At 43.0% G+C, this 19,168-nt stretch overlaps 1 protein-coding gene and 1 pseudogene across 2 annotated transcripts in view; both read right to left on the reverse strand.

Moving 5' to 3' along the window:
• The window catches only part of LOC137761730 (casein kinase I pseudogene), a 36,824-nt pseudogene extending 24,226 nt beyond the window's left edge, over positions 1 to 12,598 (reverse strand).
• ASTN1 (astrotactin 1) overlaps positions 1 to 19,168 on the reverse strand; it is a 327,436-nt gene that overhangs the window by 257,691 nt on the left and 50,577 nt on the right. The window lies entirely within an intron of this gene.

Below are 19,168 nucleotides of genomic sequence, written 5' to 3' on the forward strand. Positions count from 1 at the left end.
TTTTGAGCCTCAGTTTCCTTATATGTCACATAAGGACAATAATACCCATCATAAGGTTGATGAACTTCTTAAAAGAAAATAATGCAAAGTGCTTAGTTAGCATAGTGCCTAAGCATAATAATTTTGTAATGGATATTTGTCTAAAACCCTTTGTTCTTACTATCAGAGCAGAATCTTAAGCCATTTGGACAATGGCTCTTACAAGACATGAATGGCTAACACATACTTTTTATTTTTTAATTGAACTTTCTATTTTGAGATAACTGTAGCATGACATGCTGTTGTAAGAAATAATACAGAGAGATAGCACATGTCCTTTACTCAGTTTCCCCCAATGGTAAGATCTTGCAAAACTATAGTACAGTATCACAGTCAGGATATTGACACTCATACAAAGCACTGATCTTATTCAGAATTCCTCTTTTATACTCGTGTGTGTGTGTGTTTATCCTATGCAGTTTTATCACGTGTAGTTTCACATATCCACCACCACAGTCAAGATGCGCGGGCTTCCCTAGTGGCGAAGTGGTTAAGTATCCGTCTGCCAGTGCAGGGGACACGGGTTCGAGCCCTGGTCTGGGAAGATCCCACATGCCACGGAGCAACTAAGCCCTGGAGCCACAACTACTGAGCCTGTGCTCTAGAGCCCGCGTGCCACAACTACTGAGCCTATGTGCCACAACTACTGAAGCCTGCACACCTAGGGCCCGTGCTCCACAACAAGAGAAGCCACTGCAATGAGAAGCCCGCACAACACAAGGAACAGTAGCCCCCGCTTGCCGCAACTAGAGAAAGCCTGTGTGCAGCAACGAAGACCCAATGCAGCCAAAAATAAATAAATAAATAAATGTATTAAAAAACAAAAAACAAAAAACAGATGCGCAACAGTTTCATTACCACAAGCATACATTTTTTAAATCAAGTTTTTAAATGGCCGATTTGGGTGGCCACAGTCAAAATGCTCGTTTTTGCCTTTCTTCTGGTTCGTGGTGCATTTTATAAATGATGCCCATGAACTTCTCCTGAGCCAGCTCTTTATCCTCCAGTGCATGTGGTTCAAACACAGCAATGGAGCACTTGGCCAGCAGAGAAGCAGAGCCCGTGAAAAGAGGTGGAGGAGGAAAGAATGGAGGAGAGGGAGAATGGAAAGGAGGAGGGAGGGGAGGAAGGGGAGGAGAGGGAGGAATAAGAGTAAGGGCACGGGAGGAGGGAGATGAGGGAGAGGCGCAGGAGGCATGGCAGCCCCTTCCATGCCCAGCAGACCAGGAGTAACACCAGCATCTCCCCAATCTTGATGCCCACCCATTTCACCCACAGGGAAATAGCTCGTAAACACGTCAGTTCTGGTTTGCTCTAGTCCAGAGTCTAAACAGAGCCTGTTCTGATTCATACTGAGGTTTGAATATAAACACAAGACCACAGGGGTTATAAATTTAGGCTCCCCAAATCCAGACCCTATCCTGGTGAAAATGAAATGGAAAGACACATATGGGGAAACACATGTGCAGTTACACTTTTGTGAGATTGAAGTTCAGGTTTAAACAATTTTTATAATTATAAAAATAAAGTAACCTCATTATATAAAACTTGGAAAGTACCTAAAATATAAAGAGCAAAATAATTATTATTCATAATCCTATCACCATAGGTAACTATCATTAACATTTCTGGGGTATAATATTCCTTCAGGTCTTTTTCTGTGCAAATATATCTATATGTGCAGCATTTAATTTTACAAAACTTGTGTCATACTACATAGAGATTTGTATCCTGGATTTTCCGTGGAACATCTTAATTGGGTTTCCTCCATGTTTCTGAACATGCTAAATACTGCATATGATGAATTTAGAGAGGCATAGTTTATTCAACCACTCCCCTACTCAGATATTTTGTCCACTTCTATTTCTCAGTGCACTTGCATCAATGTTGCTTTCATCATTTATGTGCAGTTGTCTTTTAGTCCCGTTTTTGAAAGATTTAAAAAAAAAAAAAAAACTAAGCATTTTTGTACTGCCAGTGTGGTTTTCCATTCAATGATATATCCAGATACCCAGGTTAATCTAATCATGGTGGTTGTGAGATTCTGGTATGAAGAGGGCCTTGAAACGTGTAGAATCCTTTCTGCTCACATTTCAGCCAACTTCATGTTTCTATAACAGTAGTTCTTTCCTATTACTCTGAAGACACAGGACAAGATAAAATCTTCAACTTTCAGGAAAGGGATAAAAAAATTTACTTGCTTCTATTTGGCTATATTATTTGGTTAAGAAAAAAAGGGGGGAAATGTTTTTCCATTTGTTTCTATGCTAACTCTACTCTCTACCTGGTCAAAACAAAGCAATCACATAAAATTCCATGAGATCCTTTCCCATATAAACTAATACCACTACCACTGTAGGTCCCAGGCACATTAACATTGGGCAGGACATTATAATTCTGAAATACTTTTCATGGAAATCTTCTGGAGGACAAGGTGAAAGATCCAATGACCTTCCAAATTACCTCAACACCTAGAATTCCTAACGCTTCGGTGAAACACAAATCTAGGACTACCAAGTTCTCACACTGTCTGACCTGATTTTCCTCCTTGGAACTATGCAGCCATCACCAGGCAATGGTGAGACAGGGACAAACAGACCATGATGTCACCACCTCTCCAACCTCACAGCATTTACAGAAAGAAGCCCTCTTTCCATAGATAAAATTTGAGACTGATAAATTGATCATTATTAGTAAGACTAAACATCATCTTTATGTATCGTGCTTGACATTATCACATTAAAATTGTGCTCAGATGCATTACTGTATTTCATGTGTATGAAAGGTGTCTTATGCTACTTTTCTCAAAATCAAAATACTTTTCCTATATTATAGAAACAACTAAGAGTTTATTGTTGTTACATAAAAGCTTCCCTCTTCATGAGCTCACTTTCCTTCATAAAAAATGTCTTTCCTCAACTCTAATTTCCTCTGAAGCCAAACCCTCCTCCTTCTTTTCATTCACTGCCAAATATCTTAAAGAAGCACTCTGCATTTGTGCTCCATTTTGTCAGCCAACATTTTCATCTTTCTGTAATGTTTCGCCTCCATCATTCTACTGACATGACTAGTAGCTCTTGACTATCTAACCCAGTGGGCTCTTACCAGTCTTCACCCTGCATGGTTTTCGACCAGACTCAGTTATTCGGTCACATTCTCAATCAGAAAACACTCTCCTGACTTCTTTGACTCTCCGTTTTCCTAATTTAGTCCTGACTTCCCAATTCTCAAGCTTTTGAATTTCCTACCTATGCAAAGCAAGCCTTCCTCAGATTCTGTGTCCCATCCTTGCCAGTCTGGCTCTCCATGCCCTCCCCAGAGACCCAGGGCCCCTACTGTCTGCATTTTCATTATTACCTTTATCCTAATGACTCCCACATCCTTCACTCCAGTCCTCCTGTCCCAAACTGATCTCCACTCCCCAATTGTCCCTTTGAGTGTCCACATGAATTTCCCAAGTGCACCTCAAATTCAACTTTTCCAAAAGCAAAGCCATTGTCTTTCTCTTCTCAGCTTCTCCCCACCCTCAACTTGGGGGCAACTCCTCCCTCGGAGTTCTGAGCCTTGGTTAATGGCAGTCCTAGCCAGCTGTTTATTTTTAATCTTGCAGGGGACATATTTGACCCTCACCCTCACAGTCACTCAGTGACCAACTTCTCTGGTGCTTTCCTCAGCTCCCCATCCACAGTTGTTGTCCTTTCTCATGTGACTCTCAGCTTCAGTCTCTTAGGTGTTCATCTGAGCTTCTGGAAAAGCTTTCTACCTTGCCTCTCCTTCCTGAAATCCTTCCCGTTTCCTAACTTTTTCATCATGCCCAGAAACAAATTCTTAAAGCCCTGGTAGAATCCCATTCACCAGCTATCTACTGAAGATCTGCTGTGTGCCAGGCCTGGGTTAGCCCTTGGGGTGTATGAGTGAACAAAGGAGACAATAAGCCTCACCTGGTGGAGGCTGTGTTCTACTGAGAGCACACAGACAATAAGCAATAAGCATACAGCATCAATTCCCTCCTCAAACATCTTCACTGGCTACTCATTTCTGCCTACCCACCCCCCCACCATAAAAATAAAATCCAAACTTTGAGGCATGATGGTGTTCAAGATTCTCCAAAGCCAAGTGCCTGATTTCCAGGAGTCTCACACTGTATCCCTCCTCACTGGACCATTCACCATTTCCCAGGCACACCCATCATAGCCCACCTCCCAGCCTTTGCTCAGGCTGTTTCCTCAACCTAGATTGCCCTTCTCCTCCATACCTACAAAATAGCCCTCATTCTTTGAAATTCTACATAGATGTTATTTTCTCTATAAAGCCTTTCTGTCCTGAAAGCCCTGGACACCCATCAAAATGAATCATTTCTTTTATGAATGTTTACAGTATATTTATCCTATCAATCATTTTACACTTACAAAACGTGTTGTGAGGCACAGTGCTAGATCTCTCTCTCTCTCTCTTTCTCTCTCTCTCTCTCTCTCTATATATATATCTCATTATATACACACACATATATATATACACACATATACACACACAGCAACTACTTCATTTTGTTCTGTATTACATTTATTTATACATCTCCACCCTACCTTCCATAAACACAGTAAATTGTAAGAGTCTTCAGAATAGGACTTGTTCTTTTTCCTATTTATATCCCCACCACATTGTGTTGAACGTAGCTGTTGAGTGAATGAATAAAAGACTAAATATATATTAGTACTGTGGTAATATTGAGTGTGATAATGACAATCTGATTATTTAGTGAATCTAGGTAATAAAATAGTCTTTGGATAAAAGTGCCATCAGTTGAGGTGATTTTCTTCTTTAAGGATGATGGGTGTTATTTTTCAATTATCACCAATTAATATGCACGGAGTGTTCACAGGATGACTGGCACTGATCCTAGGGGGGCTCTGTGGAATATTACTGAGGTGAGCCTTGCTCTCCAGTGCTCTGAGAGAAGTAATTTATATTTATATTCTTGGTGTCAGTATGCAATATTAGTATATCTCTAGGAGCTTAAAGAAACCAGCTAGTTAAAATAAAGACCACTAAAGTAGTTCAGAACAGGTATGTCTCTCTTTAAAAAAGTCATTAGGCAAAGAGTCAAACAAATGGTGGGATGTCTTAGGGAGAAAGTATTCTAATCCCCAAACAAAAGAGTTTTCAAATAGATCATTATAAGCTGTCTTTAAAAATCAGCCCTAACCACCCTCTAAGCCCCTCATGTCATTTGGTTTACCAGTATTATCTTTCTACATAATGCTAGAAATGCATTTTTCCCATAAAGCGAGTGTATGAGTGAGCCCCATGAAAGATTGGGAAATTCTGTCAGCCCACAGGCTTTAAATCAACCCAAAGTAGTAATGCTGCAGCCAGAACCTCAACAGCTGGTGGGCAGAAGCTCCAGAGGGGGCAGAATCTAATGGGGGATGGGGGGGTGTCTCAAAGACATGTCAAGAAACAAAATCATAATTTGCTTTATTTCCTACTTAATAGATATTATTCCCACAGGAATTCCCTTCTTCTCATTCTCCACCTGGAAAACTTCTACTCACTTCTTTGTCAGTTTTTGAATGTCATTATCACTGGGAAGCCTTCCTAACCCCTATCAAAGTTAGCTATGCCCTCTTCTGTGCTGGTGCAACACCCAGAACATAAATGCTGAATGCCACAGATCTCCTGGGGTGGTAGCCTCATCAATGTCAAAGGCTATATCTTATTCACCACATTATCCCCAGAACCTACCCAGTGCTGGTGCCTCGTAAATGCTAAATAAATGCAAAGAATTTATGTTTAAGGTCAAGGAAGAAAAACGGCATTCACTACTGAATACAGATTCCTACATACCACTATGTGAATATATTTAATGTTAATAATCCAGGAAACCAAACTTCTCCCATCCCATTTTCTGGTTCGGCAACACTAGCTCCAGAGTGGGCTGTCACAGCTTTGCAGGCTGCAAGTGGGTTGCCATGGAAACAAGGTTCTGGTTGGAGGCTCTGGCTAAAGAGCCCTTCTCAACTCAAATGAAGCTGCAGAAATGCAAAGGGTATTTTGGTTCCCCCTCCTCCTCTCCTTCTTTTCTCCCAAACCTTCCACTCATTTGAACAACTTGAAAGCTGAAACCAGCTGAATTCCGGGAGCCAGTTCTCCTAGAGCTCCATATACTCCTGGAATGGCCTTGCCCACACAGAACAACGCAGATTTAGCTCCGGACTATTTTTAATGCCTCTGTGCTTCCTTTACCTTTCCTTCTGCCTTTTGTAGTTATTCTTGCTCCTCCTTCCACTTTGCCTCATTCTCAATATCACAAAGAACTGCCCCAAGTGTGTCCATTAACAACCTGCATCTTCTTGTTGTCTATCATCAAGCAGAAGCTACCCCTCAGTCCTAAAATAGCAGGGAAATTAAATAGGGCAGTTGTGGCAGGGAACTGTTGAAAGAACCCTTTCCCTCACACAGAAGCCAGGTACCTTGTTGCAGTCCCCTAGAGAGCCATGGCCAAAAACTTGTTAAGTCATCCGGGAAACAGCCTCCATCTCCCTGTTCTATGTGGCAACAGAAAGCAGTAATGTTTTGCTGATGTTTATTTGCTCCGCTTTACACCAAAGGAGCAGCACTATGGCCTCAGAGCTGGAAAATGGAGCAGCAGTGGAGCTCCTATCTCTGACCTTGTGCTGGAAAGTGCCCTAGAAGTATGTTTGTGTGATGCCTTGATATTTAATTGAAGTATTAAAATGCTGAGCTGCAACAATGATACTCACCTTAAAACATTCTCAACTACCCGGATGAAATTTAAACATTGGGAAATTTTGCATAAAGATAGTATGGAAACCAGGCATTGAGAAGCTTGACAGTGCCCTTGAGCCCCACTGGCTATGAAGTCACCCGCCCACCCTCTTTCCACAAAGGGCTTTCTCCTCCCCTCAGGCATCCCAAAGGGGTTTTCTTGATCTGGATTCACACAAAGCTAAAAATCCAAGGCAAAACCCTGACAGAAACTTACTTCCACCATCAAACTGAAAAGACCTTCCTAAGGCTAGTTCCCAGGAGTTATTTAATTCTCTCAGCTCCTGGGTTTCTTTTTCCTTTTCTTAAATAAGCTCATTATTTTGATGCAATATTCATGACTCCCAGACACAGGAGGGCCCTCCATTGCAGAAAGACAGCACTTCCTTCTACAATGAGTTTCACCCTTATCTCACTCACACAGGCTCTGCCTCTCAGTTTTGCTAAGTTGGTGTCTGCCTTAGCTTTCCTCTTAGCTGCAGGAATTCGATGGGAGAAGCCCATCCATTAGAAGTGCCCAGCCATTAGAAAGAGGGCTTCCACCTGACCGGACGATGTGTTCCAGCTGTACCGGATGAAGACAGTTCTGGGGCACAGGTTACTGCCTCCTGGTAGGGATCCTTAGCAAGGACCCCTCTCTCTCTTCTGAACTGAGCTCAGCAGATCTAACACCAGTCTGTCCTGTGATCATGGTTTTGTTTGTTTTTGGTTTAGTTTATTATTGTCACTGCTGCTGCTGTCTTCTTCATATAAGGAGCAGCCTTGCCAGTGTCAGACATCGGCGTTGACCTTACACACTATGTAAACCACATGTGAGCTTTATGAGGATCTTCACATTTCAATCATGACTCAGAGATAGGGCCACCAGCCATCCTCATAATCCTGCAGAGGTGAAGGGAGTTCTAGGTGCCTTATAGGAAGGACACCAGGTAAAAGATCGAGAGATATATGCTCCTTAAAAAAAGGCCAGTGACCTTGAACAGGTGATACCCACCCTGTTTGCTCAGCAGGGAAATGAAAGGATGAGCCCAGGTGACCCTGAAGTCAGGAAAAGGGCATTTTGGAGAAACATGGCCCTTGAGGTCAGATGGACCTGGGTGTGCAGTGGGATGGCCATGTGATGGTGGGCAAGCTGCTATCTCCTCTGACCCTCAAGTTTCTCATCTGCCCACTCTGACATTTTATGAGGTTTGGGGTGAAAATTCAGGGAGATAGCATTTTACTACTCGTAGCAGAAAAGAAATGCTCTGGGAAAGTTACAGTTTCCGCCTCCATCTCCTTCCCTTCCTCCAGCTCTTCCAAAGCTTCTATTAGCTTTCACATCCGAGAGGCCTTGACATTAGGTGAAAAGACAGGCTATGGCATATATTCTGCATGTCTCTTTCAAGAGTCTGGGTTTTGTGGTGAGGACCCAGATTTAACCCGGGAGGGAGGTTAAACGTATCAAGTTTGAAGCTGGGGGAGAACGGGAATGGTTCCCTTTTGGTGGAACAGAAGAGCTCACAGATACTGTCGACAGGGTTGAAGCAGATGCAAGCAAAGGAGAGGACCTCTCGACCCACGTAGCACAGAGCTGGCACTTTCATTTCTTGGCTCGAGCAGAGGCATAAAAGCTGAGGGAAAGAAGTACCGCTGCTACCTGGAGCACTTTGGGGTTATTGGGTTAAAAAAGAGATCGATGGGAACCCTACTGTTACCTGCCAAATCCCATTCTCCTTGAGCCAAAGTGGTTTTAAAACAAGTTGCAGTGAGGAGGTGGTGAGGGTAAGCCCTGTGTTACAGAGGGACTGAGAGAAAGCCCCATGAGTTAATGTGGACAGCCAGAGGCTTGGAGTAGGAGGGAGATGGGGACCAGAAGTGACAGGAGCCACGTCTCGCCTATTCTTCGAGAGGCAGAGCACGATGCCACTCAAAGCAAAACTCAGAGAGTGGAGCTGTCTTTGCTTCAACCCAATTAGTCATAATATCCGGGGACACTGGAGCGGTGCAACAGCAGCTCAGAAGTACTTGATTGGTGCTAGAATGTGGCAGCAGGGCCGAGCCTCAACTTGCAAGGTCAAGGGTGCTAGAGAGAAGACTTTTAAGGAGTCAAGTGGGGACACTCCCATCTCTCTCTGCCCTATCCCACCCCTCACCGGCCCCCAACCCCACATTCAGCTCAGATGCCTGCTGGTCAGGCTAGGGCCACACTCCTCATCCTGGTGATTTGACCACTCATGTCACCCCTTGGGGTTTTTTTTTTCTTGTTTTTTTTTTTTTTTTTTTTTTTGCATTTGGCCACCCTACACTCCTTCTTACTTCACAGGGGCCAGCGTTCTGTCTAGACATTACCTAACTCATCAGATTCACTGAATTCCCGCAAGGGAGGTGACAGGAATTATCCTCCTTATTGCAAGGAACAAGAGGCAGAAATGCCCAGGATCTAAAAGGTCTTCTCAAGCTGCTTGCAATAAATTATGGGAAAGGCTGAGAGAGAAGATCCAGTGAGATAGTGAGAATCAAAACACTAAACTGCATTGCCTCTTCTGGACCCCTCCCCCTTCTTCCTTCTAGGGATGACCATGGCTGAAGTACTCCTTGGAGCGCTAGCCCCCGGCTTCAAGGACACCTCTCAACATCTCAGGGAACGCCCAGTGCAGTAGTCTCTGCCTCACTTATTTTAAAACCACACATAACCACATGCAACTGGACTTGACCATAGGGTCAGTTACCAGCTGGGAGTGAAGAAACATTCTTCTGCAAGGTTTCATAGAGGGAGTCAAGGAAACCAATATATGCTGAATAGAAAGCATTGTCAGTGGTCCTAAGCAAACCCTCACGGTACATGACATGGCTTCATTTCAATAGTCAGTGGGAAATATGGAACGTCAACACAAATTTGCACAAAAATTTTCAAAGCATTCATTTACAACAAAGGAGAAAAATTGACCAAATAATAATCATTATTGGACTTTCATTTCCACTAATGACAATTAATATCCAACAACTGCCCAACACTTTTTATGCTTTACTGAGTTCTTGCATATATGTTGGAATCTCTGCTCCTCATCAGAACCCCAGAGAGGAAGTAGGGTAGGTACTATTTTTCTCTTTTTACAGACGAGATAGGCAACAGAGGCTCCAAAATACACAACCCTAAGCCAGCATCCCAAAGATGGTGATCACAGATCATGGAAGGTAGACCCTCACATTCCTACCCCATCTTCCTCACCCCAACCCAGTGGCTCCCAGTGGCCCATGGGCTACTTCTTCCTTTGTGTTAAGAGTTCAGGGTTCTTGACATCAGACTTTCTCAACAGCAGCTATTCATTTCAAGCTGCATCTTACCCACCCTGGCTCTGTGAGCTGATTACATCTTGGTCAGTGGTGCAGCAAGCAATTGGCATGGCCAAGACATCAGGAGGCCTCAGCATCTACTTGTGAGCTAACCCCAGGCAGGAAACCAAATTCAGTGGCTGATCAGTCAGGAGACGAGAAGTAAGAATTAAACCCCAGAGTTGTGAGTCTGTTTCCCTCTTGCCTAGGAAGGGACAGGTCCATTGTGTAAAAGGTTTGATTTAAGGGCATTTAATTTTGTTCTCTCCGATAGAGATGTTTTCAAGGAAGCCGTGCAGCTGCATATCTGATTATCTCAGGGCTTTAAGAGCTGCTTCCCACTGTGGGCTTGACTCTTCCTTCCAAGTAAACCACCGTCCTCTTTCTAAGAAGCACAGGGCATAGTTCATTATCTTCTCCTTGCCAGATGGACACATGAGCTTAAAGCAGGTAGCCATAATCCTGGGTAGGAGGCTCAACCTGCCAGTGGAGCCCCAACTCTCCTCACTTGCCCTGCATTTATGTGTTTTCATCTCACTCCATCCTCACAAGAAGCGTCTGGGAGATAATGAAACTGGGGCTGATAGAAGTTCAATAGCATGTTCCAGGCCAAATTGTTCAAGTCATTCTCACTTCAGTCTTTCCTCTGCCTCCTATTGCAGATGGATCCCCTCCCTCCAAATTCACTCCAAAAGAAAAAAGATGAAGGCTCTCGAGACCCCATCGCAGATTTGGTGAAGGTGTGAGTGTGAGCTTGATGTTGCTTTGGCTAAACTCGGTAGTATCACCTCAGATTTGAGCTTGGGAGGAATGTAGTAATGAGGGATTTCTCTATCTGATGTATATTGCCTGAAGCATTTTGCTAACAGCTACCACAGAAGCCACTGTCCAGAGGAACAAGAGGACAAAGGTAGGGAAGGCAAATTCTTTTTTTTTTAAATCGGGTAAAAGTTCTCTTTATGATCAATTAGAAGGTCTTTAGGATTCCCTGGCATGTTTTGATAGAGGAGGAGGGGGAGTGGGAGTGAGTTAGCACCACTGAAAGGGGCAGTAACTTTTATTACTCTCAGTGAAAATTAAGGACTGCTTTCATTATCCAAAAGCAATGAGGGAGCATTTTCACCTGGAGCTACAGTGAGCCGCCCACTGTCCCGAGTCTGTCTGGATGGCAGCACACACACACTCTTCTCACCTGCCAACCTGCTACCCAGCAAGTGTTCACCAAGCAACAACTAAGTGCCTGGCATTGTGCCTCCAGGTGGGGCCTACCTGAGAGTACCAGGCAACCTCACTCCTGCTCTCAACAGGGCTTCAAATCTAGTTAGAGCAAGGTGATTTATGTACAAAGTGATTAGCAACCAATTCAGGAGAGCCTAAAGCTGAGTATTTATGATAAAGATAATAAATGTCATATGATTTAAAGCAGTGAAAGGCCATGAGGAATGAAGTGGTCAGAGGTTTTATGGAGAAATGGGAATTGGCCTAAGCCTTTCAGTGCGTGGATTTGGATAAACAGAGAGAGAAGAAAATCCAAGTACAGAGATTAACTTAAGCAAAGAACTAGAGTTCAGAATGAGTATGATGAAACTAATGTAGTTTATTATATTTGTGTTTCAGATGACTATGCAAAGATCAAGTGGATTGATTGCCCATTTAATTCCCCATTGGTTTGTAGAGGAGAATTAAATGCTAAAAGACTGAGTATTGACAAAGGCAGAGTAATCCTTAAAGTGAACATCGACCCTCTATAGGAATGCAGGATGCTTACCTAGATTTGAAGACAACAGTTCTGATGCACCCTCCACTTCTCCCCCAAGGCAAAAAGTCCCTGAAATTACTATGGATATTAGTGATAAAAATAGATACGTAAAACACTTTATATTGGCTCAGACCAATGATCCACTGAGACCAGGATTCAGTCATTGAAAGTGACACCAAATATATTAAAGGAAGCACATTACTGTCTTTTGTGATCTCAATCTCAAAAGGTTAGGGCTAGTACCCTAAACACTCTTTATTTCCTCCTAGTAGCCGATTATGGCTCCATAAAATACAAATTTACCTAAATTATTCTTCAACCAGTTTGTATTTTCTGACAGTAACACCTCTGAGGATAATACAGTCTATGTGTTTACCACCCACTATATTCAGTCATAACAATACCCCCTTTCATTTCTCCCAAATTAAGTCTCTCCTTCAAGCTTCAAGGGATGCCCCTTATTTGTCATATTCCAAGATGCTGTGAACAAATGTATGTTCGTATAATAAGAACTTCTCTTGTCTTTCACCTTTCTAAATGGAAGAGTGTTGAACCTATCCTTACATTAAATATTTCTTCTACTTGTTTGTTGATTCTTGTTGATCTCTTCTGGTGCTTTCTTGTCTCCATTTCTTGCTGGCGGTGGTTCTTTATCATCATCATCATCATCATCATCATCATCATCATCATCATCATCCTATCAGATATCTTATTAACTTCATCTGACTCCCTTGGCTGCACCTGTCTCCGAGACCCTCAGCTGCTTGCTCCACCCCAGCTGTCTTTGTGGCAGATGAATTGACCTAAACCAGTTTGGAACCAACCAGTTACTGCCTGGGAGTGACAGACTTCCACCTTGGCTAGGGACATACAACCAGGCTAACCTGCTGGACCCCTTGAGTCTTGGCATCTCTTGCAATTTCCATCTCAGATGGAGCAGCACACTTCAGGGTAGGAGATCTGGCTTTCTGAGTGGCCACTGCAGGGGCCAGTTGATGCAACTCAGAAGCACAGGGGAGTTAACTCCTCTGGTGCAGACTTTGACCAATGAAAAATAGAAGATGGGAAGGAGCCAGGCAGATGAATAATCTCTCCTTCCTCCCTTCCATGGACTGCTCCAGGGTGTGCTACAGCTGAGTCCAAAGACTTCCCATTTGGCAGAGCCAAAAATGTGTGCCGGGCTTCCCTGGTGCTGCAGTGATTGAGAATTTGCCTGCTAATGCAGGGGACACGGGTTCGAGCCCTGGTCTGGGAAGATCCCACATGCTGCGGAGCAACTAGGCCCGTGAGCCACAACTACTGAGCCTGCGCATCTGGAGCCTGTGCTCCGCAACAAGAGAGGCCACGATGGTGAGAGGCCCGCGCACCGCCATGAAGAGTGGCCCCCACTTGCCGCAACTAGAGAAAGCCCTCGTACAGAAACGAAGACCCAACACAGCCAAAAATAAATAAATTAATTAATTAATTAAAAAAAAAATGTGTGCCAAGTGACCTGCTGTGTCTTCTTGCTGGTGTCATGAAGTAGCAGCCATTATGGTAATGCATCATCTCACATCTCTTCTCATTCTTCCCTTTCTCATTCCCCTTCTCCTTACTTTTGTGGTCCTTGCCTTGCAAATAAAGCATCAGAACTTGGTCCTAAGGCCCTGTTTTCTAGAACTTGGTTTATTATATATTATATATTATATAATGGTTTATTAAGGATCTAGTGGATTCTGGGCTTTGTGATAGGTTCTAGTGATACCATACCACAAGGAAAAAGACAATGTGATTGGAGATTCAACATATATACAAAAAAAGGTAAATAACATTTTAAAGCTAGCATATGCCCCATGTCAAATAAATAGCATATACAACAAGCATCAAAGGCATTAAGAGTGGTAAACAATCCTTGGAAGCATCAGACAAACCTTGTGCAGGTAGGCCATAATTATGTGGGCAGCAAAGAAAAAAGCTTTAAGTTTTTACGGAAGTTATCTTTCAATTCCCTCATCTAAATCTTCTCTGATATTCTGAAATGTATTTCTACTGGCTTGACATTCTTATGTGTGGAAGGCTTTAATGTCGATTGCACACTAAACAAATTTCATTATGGTCTCAATACCTTCTATAAAAATATTTAAATGTAGGGGACTTCCCTGGTGGCACAGTGGTTAAGAATCCACCTGCCAATGCAGGGGACACGGGTTCAAGACCTGGTCCGGGAAGATCCCACATGCCGCGGAGCAACTAAGCCCGTGTGCCACAACTACTGAGCCTGCACTCTAGAGCCCATGAGCCACAACCACTGAGCCCACGTGCCACAACTACTGAAGCCTGCGTGCCTAGAGCCCATGCTCTGCAACAAGAGAAGCCACGGCAATGAGAAGCCCGCGCACCACAATGAAGAGTAGCCCCCGCTCACCGCAACTAGAGAAAGCCCGTGTGCAGCAACGAAGACCCCAGGCAGCCAAATAAAGAAATTAATGAATTAATTAATTTTTAAAAATTAAAATGTTAAATTAAAAATTTTGAAGTGGCTTTTTGTAGAAGACCCCACGGTTAATGCTTTTTATTTCAAGAAACACCCATTTATCGTCTCCCTGATATCTAAGCCTATTCTTCACCCATGTCATAGTGTTTTCTGCCATTCTGCCCACACCCAGTGCCTTCCCCACAATCAAACATCTTTGGCACATCTGACCCACTGCATCTGGGTCTGAAACCCAAGATCCTAACCACCATACTGTCCTTCAACTCTGGATATGACTTTGTATCCATTCAATGACCCTCACTTCACCTCTTTCTTGCAGTAGAAGGAATCTGAGGGCCCAGAGGCCCCTTCTGCATATCCCTGGGGCATCCCTGACAGTTACCCAGGCAATCCAGTAAATCAGGTTGCTCACACAAGAGCCATCTGACATATTTGGCCCCCAGTTTTACAATTCCACTCTCAAGTTCTTTCAAAGCTATGGATGGATGGAGCCCATTTTGATGATTTATTTAAACAGTTTGTCAGGTCAACGACATCCTGTACGCATATGATCCAAAACATAAATGTTTGCTGTAGTTGTAATTTTTCACATCAACTTATGCACCAACAGAAAATGACCTTTATTCCAGAGAGATGCAATTTCTTTACAAATAGTAACTCGTAATGCCCTGGTGAAGCAATCATCAAGTTCTAATAAAAAAATATAATAATACAAATGTAACGTTTAATTGAACAGCAAAAATGGTTTAGGGGCCTTCAGCATTTCTTAGTTGCAGCCCTACACAAGAATTTAAGGTTATTCACATAGTATTTTGCCATTAGATGAATTTGAGCAAATAATACAATCCTGAAGAGGAGTCATAACTTGGAAGTACAGCATAAAAAGAAAACAAAAAAGGAATCCATTTCCGAATTTGTACAAGCCTCTCCAGAGATTCTTGAATCTGTAAGTTATACTCACCCCAAATTTTCTTATTATGCACAATAAGAATTCTATGCCTGGGATTGGCCTTTCCAAATTCAAACACTGCAAACCACATTTAACGTTTGCTTAATTGAATCAAAATTCTAAAAGTCAAATATTGTTAGAGAGTTAAATTTTTGCCCTCAGATTATCATATATTGCTTTCAAAAGTCAAATAAGTTACTTTCAAAAGGCCTGCAAACTGGAAAACATTATTTTCCTTAGTTTGGGGAACTCACAGTACCACAGCTATTTTTGAAGTTGGTACGTGTCTGTTTGTACGTGTATGCACAAAATACAAGATCTTATAAGCAACTCTGAATTAAAATCTAGAAGAAACATGTGTAAAAAAATGACTCTTCTCTTTCCTCTGTGATTTCAACAGTATGTTTATACTCTTTAGGTATTAGACAAGAATCAAAAGGACCCTTTTGGGCACTGAGGGAAAGAGTCATTTAATTTTATAGAATGGATTGAAGAGAAACTGGAGAAGTGGGTAGAACTAGCAACCCAACGCAGTAAAGTCTGGATCAGCCACTGACCTTAGGACCTAGCACTCACTTGTCTCTGCTCTGAATATAATATAAAGGTTGGGGCTTCCCTTGTGGTGCAGTGGTTGAGAATCCGCCTGCCAATGCAGGGGACACAGGTTCGAGCCCTGGTCTGGGAAGATCCCACATGCCGCGGAGCAACTAGGCCCGTGAGCCACAACTACTGAGCCTGCGCGTCTGGAGCCTGTGCTCCGCAACAAGAGAGGCCGCGATAGTGAGAGGCACGTGCACCGCGATAAAGAGTGGCCCCTGCTCGCCGCAACTAGAGAAAGCCCTGGCACAGAAACGAAGACCCAACACAGCCAAAAATAAATAAATAAATAAAAATTAAAAATAAAATAAAATAAGATAAAGGTTGGAATTTCCCATCAGCATGAAACAGGAATATGATAAACAGTCAAAAAAGAAGTGTGAGTGTAAGAACAGAGAAAGAATCAGCCCCTGTTTGTCAAAAGTGCAAAACGAGCTCCAAGGAAAGATGGTGCCACTATCAGGCTTTAAGACCAGTAGATGAAGATGCCTCATTTCACCAGATGATAGGATTAATCTTACTTGGGAAACAAAATAATGAGTAAGCTTCAGGAAATACTAAAAATCCCAGTAGGCACGTGTAAGGGATGAGGGTATAATTTCCAGGGCTGTATAATCATTGAGTTCACAGAACAAGTTGGTCTGAATTCCACGGGAGAAATTTACATCCTGGATGTTGGGGACCAGACATGAATGAAAGAGATAATTGTAGCTTCAACATCAAATTAAAAATCAGTTTAAAGACAGGCGAATAGGTTAGGGAGATGAAACATGCAGAAATAAGACTGGAGATAGATTAACCAAGATGGCGGAGTAGAAGGACGTGCTCTCACTCCCTCTTGCGAGAGAACCAGAATCACAACTGGCTGCTGGACAATCATTGACAGGAAGACCCTGGACTTCACCAAGGAGGATACCCCACATCCAAGGACAGAGGAGAAGCCACAGTGAGACGGTAGGAGGGGCGCAATCAGAGTAAAATCAAATCCCATAACTGCTGGGTGGGTGACTCACAGACTGGCGAACACTCATACCACAGAAGTCCACCCACCGGAGTGAAGGTTCTGAGCCCCACGTCAGGCTTCCCAACCTAGGGGTCCGGCAACGGGAGGAGGAATTCCTAGAGAATCAGACTTTGAAGCCTAGTACGAATTGATTGCAGGACTTCGACAGGACTGGGGGAAACAGAGACCCCACTCTTGGAGGGCACACACAAAGTAGTGTGCGCATCGGGACCCAGGGGAAGGAGCAGTAACCCTGGGGGAGACTGAACCAGACCTACCTGCTGGTGTTGGGGGGTCTCCTGCAGAGGCGGGTGGTGGCTCTGTTTCACCGTGGGGATAAGGACACTGGCAGCAGGGGTTCTGGGAAGTTCTCCTTGGCGTGAGCCCTCCCAGAGTCTGCCATTAACCCCACCAAAGAGCACGGGTAGGCTCCAGTGTTGGGTTGCCTCAGGCAAAACAACCAACAGGGAGGGAACCCAGCCCCACCCATCAACAGTCAAGTGGATTAAGGTTTTACTGAGCTCTGACCGCCACAGCAACAGTCAGCTCTACCCACCACCAGAGCCTCCCATCAAGCCTCTTAGATAGCCTCAACCACCAGAGGGCAGACAGCAGAAGCAAGAAAAACTACAATCCTGCAGCCTGTGGACCAAAAACCACAGTTACAGAAAGATAGACAAGATGAAAAGGCAGAGGGCTATGTACCAGATGAAGGAAAAAGAAAAAAACCCCAGAAAAACAACTAAATGAAGTGGAGATAGGCAACCTTCCAGAAAAAGAATTCAGAATAATGATAGTGAAGATGATCCAGGACCTCGGAATAAGAATGGAGGCAAAGATTGAGAAGATGCAAGAAATGATTAACAAAGACCTAGAAGAATTAAAGAACAAACAAACAGAGATGACCAATACAATAACTGAAATGAAAACTACACTAGAAGGAATCAATAGCAGAATAACTGAGGCAGAAGAACGGATAAGTGACCTGGAAGACAGAATGGTGGAATTCACTGCTGCGGAACAGACTAAAGAACAAAGAATGAAAAGAAATGAAGACAGCCTAAGAGACCTCTGGGACAACATTAAACGCAACAACATTCGCATTATAGGGGTCCCAGAAGGAGAAGAGAGAGAGAAAGGACCAGAGAAAATATTTGAAGAGATTATAGTCGAAAACTTCCCTAACATGGGAAAGGAAATAACCACCCAAGTCCAGGAAGCGCAGAGAGTCCCATACAGGATAAACCCAAGGAGAAACACGCCGAGACACATAGTAATCAAAGTGGCAAAAATTAAAGACAAAGAAGAATTATTGAAAGCAGCAAGGGAAAAACGACAAATAACATACAAGGGAACTCCCATAAGGTTAACAGCTGATTTCTCAGCAGAAACTCTGCAAGCCAGAAGGGAGTGCCATGATATACTTAAAGTGATGAAAGGGAAGAACCTACAGCCAAGATTACTCTACCCGGCAAGGATCTCATTTAGATTTGATGGAGAAATCAAAAGCTTTACAGACAAGCAAAAGCTAAGAGAATTCAGCACCACCAAACCAGCTCTACAACAAATGCTAAAGGAACTTCTCTAAGTGGGAAACACAAGAGAAGAAAAGGACCTACAAAAACAAACACAAAACAATTAAGAAAATGGTCATAGGAACATACATATCGATAATTACCTTAAACGTGAATGGATTAAATGCCCCAACCAAAAGACATAGACTGGCTGAATGGATACAAAAACAAGACCCATATATATGCTGTCTACAAGAGACCCACTTTAGACCTAGGGACACATACAGACTGAAAGTGAGGGGATGGAAAAAGATATTCCATGCAAATGGAAATCAAAAGAAAGCTGGAGTAGCTATACTCATATCAGATAAAATAGACTTTAAAATAAAGAATGTTACAAGAGACAAGGAAGGACACTACATAATGATCCAGGGATCTATCCAAGAAGAAGATATAACAATTATAAATATATATGCACCCAACATAGGAGCACCTCAATACATAAGGCAACTGCTAACAGCTCTAAAAGAGGAAATCGACAGTAACACAATCATAGTGGGGGACTTTAACACCTCACTTACACCAATGGACAGATCATCCAAAATGAAAATAAATAAGGAAACAGAAGCTTTAAATGACACAATAGACCAGATAGATTTAATTGATATATATAGGACATTCCATCCAAAAACAGCAGATTACACGTTCTTCTCAAGTGCGCACGGAACAT

Source organism: Eschrichtius robustus, chromosome 3 (assembly GCF_028021215.1).
Source record: "Eschrichtius robustus isolate mEscRob2 chromosome 3, mEscRob2.pri, whole genome shotgun sequence".
In the NCBI taxonomy this organism is placed as follows: Eukaryota; Metazoa; Chordata; class Mammalia; order Artiodactyla; family Eschrichtiidae; genus Eschrichtius; species Eschrichtius robustus.